The following is a 6,155-nucleotide window of genomic DNA, read 5'->3' as shown; positions in this document are numbered from 1 at the left end:
AGTTCACAATTTTGGAGTTCACAATGGAATCAAATATCCCGCAACAGGTTCCCTTTCTTGGGTGAGTAGACCTGTGTCACTAGAGCTTTCTATGTCCTATTAATAGCTTTTGGTGCAGTAATATGCCTTCATTATAACTCTACTATATTTATATCTTTAGTTCTTTTTTTCCATTCATTTACAATATTTTATTCGGAAATGTTTATAACAATTCAGCAAAACTAAACTCCAGAGACATTTCTTTAGGCATCATCAGTTTATTATAAAAAGGGAGGCAATGAAATTATTTACATGATTAAATAGTTCAGAACATCAGTGGAATGGGAAGCTTCATGTGACACCATTTCAACAGTGATTTCAGTCCTCATTCTTTCCAAAAATGTCACCATCTCTAAATAAGAAATAATCCTTGTCATCTAGAACTACTTTGGTGCCTCCGTACTTTGGGAGAAGAACTTTGTCTCCTCTCCACCTTTTCCTTCTGAGCCTGATCCCACAGCCACTACTGTTGCTTGCAATACTTTTCCTTGAGGCTTTTCTGAACACATAATGCCACCTTGGGTTACAGTTTCAGCAGAACTCCCTTCAATCAATACTTGGTCAAAGAGCAGAAGAAACTTTCTAACAGCTTGTCCAGCCATGACTTGCTACCTCAGCTCTGGACTCTGCACCCAGGCAGCTGCTGCAAGGAGACTTTATATCTTTAGTTCTAATAGTAAACACCCTTATGATATACCGGTGATGATGGTGACATCATTCAAGAAGAAACTTACCAGGACCACCATACACACATTGTACAAAAAGACCTTTGTTGTGGAATTTATTTTTTTCTTCCCAGAATTCTGAGCTTTTTTTTTTTAAATACTTTATTTTTATGTTTGGGCTACACGTGTGTCTGTGTGAGGGTGTCAGATCTGGGTGTTACAGACAGTTGTGAGCTTCCAGGTTGAAACCCTAGAGTTGAAACCCTGGTCCTCTGGAAAAGCACTTAGTGTCTTAACTACTGAGCCCTCTGTCTAGCCATCTTCTGAGCTTTTTACCATTCTAGTTTTCATTCTCCCACAGGAAAACCCATCATTCAGTAGATGCCTTCCTTTAATTCCGAGTTTCCTCACAGGTTTTATCATGAAGGGAGTTAAACTTTCCTGCATCAATTGAAATGGTCCTATTGGTTTTCTTTTCTTTCCTTTTTTTCTTAAGGCAGAATCTCATGCAACATAAGCTGGCCTCACACTTGCTATACAGCTGTGGATATCATTAAACTCTAGATCCTCCTGCTAGATCAAGTGTTATGATCATAGGTGCACACTGTCATGACTGACTTGAGCATGGGCTTTCTGTCCTAACGAGGATTTATATGCCAAATTACACATATTGGTTTTTGTATATCAAACTATCCTTGCATCACTGAGATGAAGCCAACTTGATTTCTTGAATTTGGTTGCCAGGGTCTTATTGAGAATTTTCATGTCTGTGTTGATCAAGGAAATCTTATCATAGTTTTCAATAGTTTTCTTTTTTTCTCTTCTTTTCTTTCTTCCTTTTTTTTTTTTTTTTTTTTTTTTTTTGTCATGTCCTTATGCATTTGGGAATTACGGTAATGCTGGCTCTATGGGATGTGTTTGGGAGGGTTTCTTCCTTCTGCTCCTGTGTATGAAACACTTTGGGGAGCTTTGGTGTTAGCTCTTCTTTTTTCTTTTCTTTTTTTGGTTTTTCAAGACAGGGGTTCTCTATGTAGCCCTGGCTGTCCTGGACTTGCTTTGTAGGCCAGGCTGGCCTAGAACTCACAGAGATCTACCTACCTCTGCCTCCCTCCTGCACCACCACGCCCCACTGTGTTAGCTCTTCTTTAAAGGTTTGGTACAATTTGGCCATGAATTTACATGGTCATGGGCTTTTCTATATAGGGAGACTTTAATTACTACCTCAATGTCCTTGCTTGTTATGGGTCTATTTAAATTATTTATTTCTTCTTAATTTAATTTCTGTAGGTCACACATGTCTAGGAATTTATCTACTTCTAGATGTCCCTTTTTCTTTCTTTCTTTTTTTTTTTTTTTTTTTTTTTTTAGAATATAAGCCAGGTGCCCTTGGAGGACAGAAGAGCACATTAGACTCCTGGAATTGGAGTTACAGTTTGTGAGTCATCATGTGGGTGCTGGGAATTGGGAATTGAATCTGGTTCCTCTGCAAGAGCTGCCTGTGCTCTTAGACAGGGTTTCTCTGTCTGGGTGTCCTGTAACTCCCTCTGTAGACCAGGCTGGCTTCAAACTCACAGAGATCTGCCTACCTCTGCTTCCTGAGTGCTGGGGTTAAAGCCATTTTTCTCCTCTCTTCCTCCTCCTCCTTCTCCTTAAAGATGTATTTATTTTTTGTGTATATGAGTGTTCCTCTGCATGTACATCAGCACACCAGAAGAGGGCATCAGATCACATTATAGACAGTTGCGAGCCACCATGTAGTTGCTGGGAATTGAACTCAGGACCTCTGAAGAAACAAACAGTGCTCTTAACCACTGAGCCATTTCTCCAGTCCCTCAGCCACCTTTCTTTAAAATTTTTTTTCATTCATTTTTTTAGTGAATATGTATGCATGTACAAATGCTGTAGCATGTGTGTGGAGGTCAGAAGACAATGTGCAGAAGTCAGTTCTCTTTACACCAGGTGAAACCTATGGATTCAGATCAAGTTGTCAGGCTTGCCTGCCATCGCCTTTACCTGTTGAACCCCGAATATCCTTTACATTTTATTATTATTATTATTATTATTTAGCAGTAGTGGTGGTGGCAGTGGCAGTGTGTGCATGTGTGCATGTGCATGTGCATGTGTGTGTGTGTGTGTGTGTGAATGATGTGGAGGGCACGCATTGCCATGGCACATGTGTGATAAGAGGACAACTTAGTTCAGCCAGTTCTCTTCTTCTACCTTTATGTAGGTTCCAGGGATAGAATTCCAGTCAGTTGCCATGTATGACAAGTGCTTTTACCTACAGAGCTATCTGGCCACCCTTATCTCTTCTGACTACTTTACCCAATACAAGAATAACTATGCCAGTTTGATGGATTGTTTTCCTTTCTTTGACTCTCAGTCACACAGGGACGTGTGTTTTTTACAGGCAACCGATAGTTGAATCTAGTTTTTTCAGACTCGCCAGTGATAGGGCTAGAGACATGGCTCAAGAGTTATAAGTGTGTCGTGTGGCAGGAGAGATGGCTCAGTGGCTAACAGTACTGTCTGCCCAGAGGTTCTGAGTTCAATTCCCAGCAACCACATGGTGGCCCACAACCATTTATACAAGGATCTGATGCCCTCTTCTGGTGTGCAGTTGTACATGCAGCCAGAGCACTCATACACATAAAAAAAAAGTGTGTCCTGTCCTTTCCATGGAACAGAGGATCCATGTTCAGGTTTCAGCACCCAGCTGGGCCCTCACAGGAGCCTGTACACCCAGCTTCAAAAGTATTTTGGTTTCCAAGTGCACCTACACTCCTGCACATACCCACAGCACACAGACATCTGTACTCCCATAAGTAACCTCGATGAGCTTGCTAGTTCACCAAGTTGGACTCTGGAGGGATCCTTGCTTTGCGCTCTTGTCAGTTCCTTATCTGGGGTGAGGAGACACTTGTTCATGCCTCTCCAGGAAGACTGTCACCCAACACAAATAGACATGCTGTAAATTTGTCAAAATGAAATATGATGAATTAAGAGATAGAGATGCAGAAATGGAACACTGAGGTTGTAAAGAGAGCTCGAAGCCCCAGCCTTCACCCCTCAGCTAACTATAAGACGCAATTTCACAGGCTGCCTCATGTGTCCAGTGTCATGCCTTCGTTGTCATGATTAATGGTTTACCTTGAAACTTTGAACCAAGAGGCTAGAGAGGTGGCTCAGGTGTTAAGAGAACTCTCAAGTCTTGTAGCGGACTCAAGTACAGTTCCTAGCACCCACACTCTGTAAATACAGTTTCAGGGGATCCAGTGTCCTCTTTGGGACTCCTCTGGCATCTGCCCTGCACACACTTGGTAGAAAGACAGAAATATGTAAATTTAAAAAATACTCTTTAGAAAAATTGTGATGGTTCATGGGTTAAGACCACTGGATGCTCTTCTAGAGAACCCAGGTTTGATTCCCAGCAGCTCACAGCCACCTGTAACTCCAGATCCAGGCCTTTTGGACCCTCTTATGGTCCTTGCCTTAGGTGCCATGTGATCCACAACATACATCCAGAAAAAAAAAACAAAAAACAAAACAAAAACACCTACAAACATAAAACTAAAAAAGAAATTTTTTTGTTGTTTTGTTTTTTTGAGGCAAGGTTTCTCTGTGTAACCCTGCCTATCCTGGAACTTGCTCTGTAGATCAGGCTGGCCTTGAACACAAAAGTCTACCTGCCTCTGCCTCCTAAGTGCTGGGATTAAAGACATGCACCCTCATCACCAGGCAAAATAAAAGTTTTAATGTTTGAAAACTGTGGGCCAAAATAAATTCTTCCTTCCTTAAAAAAAAAAAAAAAGAAGGAAGAGGTAGGTTGAAGGAGAGTTAACGTTCAGGCTATGATCATTAATGCAAGATTTGAACAAACACATTTTTACTTTTCTCATTTGTGGAATTGTCCTCTGAATACCTGCCTTGATTACTCCTCAATTTCAATTTTTTTTTTTTTTTTTTTTTTTTTTTACTGAATCTCTCAGTATGAATGCTTTACATTTTGGTCAAAACATACTACACATGGACAGGCATAATACACACACACACACACACACACACACACACAAGTACACTCACACCTAAAACAAAAGTCTCTGAAACAGAAATTCCTCCTCATTTCCAGTGTTGTAGCCTTTTGTTTTGGGTAGCAGTGGTGCATGTCTTTAATCCCAGCACTCAGGAGTTTGAGGCCAGCCTGGTCTACAAAGTGAGTTACAGGACAGCCAGGGCTACTCAGAGAACCCTGTCTTGAAAGAAACAAAAACAAAACAACAAACAAACAAAAAGACTGTGCAGTCACGGTGTAGTCTTGGCTAGCCCAGAGCTCCCTGCCTAGATCTGCCTGCCTCAGTCTCCTGAGTGTTGGGGTTAAACAGTTGCACCCCCACACTCCGCTGCCTCAGTTTTTAAAAACAATAGTTACAGGCCTGAGATGCAGTGCAGCATGCCTTTAATCCCAGCACAGGCAAGCAGATCTACATAGTGGATTCCAGGACAGCCAGGGCTACGCGAAGACCCTGTCTCAAAACAGAACAAAACACGGTATGATCTACTAAGTATATGTTATAACGCTTTCATAGGTTTTGATTCATAACATTAAAAATACGTATTGAAGCCAGGCATGGCAGCCCATACCTGCAATCCCAGCACTTGGAAAGCTTAAGCAGGAGGACTACAAGTTTGAAGCCAGACTGAACTATCTGACAAGTTCATGGCCAGCTTAATCTACATAAAAAACCTCTATCTCAAAAACAACACATCACCTTAAAAGTTTAAATGAGATAATCCATATAAAGGATTTAGTCCAGAGAAGGCTCCCTAATGGAAAAGTTTGGAAGTGCTGCTATGGTAAAGGAGTCTTTAAAGCAAAGCAGTCAGAAGCCGGCGAGTGACTTAAGAAAAAGGTTGAAGATGAGTAAAACATACAATATATCAATTTTGGAAACATGGCAGTGCTGCATTAAGACCCTCTCAGCCTTGATCTGTGCATCTGGATGCTTTCCTGTCATCTTGGGGCTCTCAGCTCACACATCCTGCTAAACCTCCTTCCTTCTGATTTTCTTGACATCTGTTCATTTGTTGCTTTCTCTGTAGAACTACTCTTATCTGAAAACAATTATCTGCATGCTTATTGCTCTCTGCAACCTTTCACTGTGAGAATTGCAATCTTATCTACCTTGCTCATAATTGTATCCAGGATGAGTACAATGCTTAGCAGGTCCTGCAATAAATTCTTCTTTTTTTTTTTTTTAATAAATTCTTCTTGAATGAATCAATTACTACCAAGAAATAAACAGGACATTATAATCAAATGTTAATTTTGCTGAATATATATATAAAATAGTTACTGAGGCTTACACTTTGCATTTTTTATGACTTATGAATATCCGATGACATGAGAGAAAAATAACCAGAAAGAAATCCTTGTTTAAGGAACTGGATATC

General features: G+C 40.6%; 1 pseudogene; it reads right to left on the bottom strand.

The window, feature by feature from the left end:
- Positions 1 to 357: 357 nt before the first annotated feature.
- On the bottom strand, positions 358 to 641 carry LOC110560808 (10 kDa heat shock protein, mitochondrial-like; annotated as a pseudogene).
- Between the last annotated feature and the right edge of the window lie 5,514 nt (positions 642 to 6,155).

The sequence above is a fragment of the Meriones unguiculatus genome, chromosome 10 (assembly GCF_030254825.1).
Source record: "Meriones unguiculatus strain TT.TT164.6M chromosome 10, Bangor_MerUng_6.1, whole genome shotgun sequence".
NCBI classification, from domain to species: Eukaryota; Metazoa; Chordata; class Mammalia; order Rodentia; family Muridae; genus Meriones; species Meriones unguiculatus.
The sequence above is the reverse complement of the archived record's forward strand: the minus strand, read 5'-3'. Positions and strand labels throughout refer to the sequence as shown.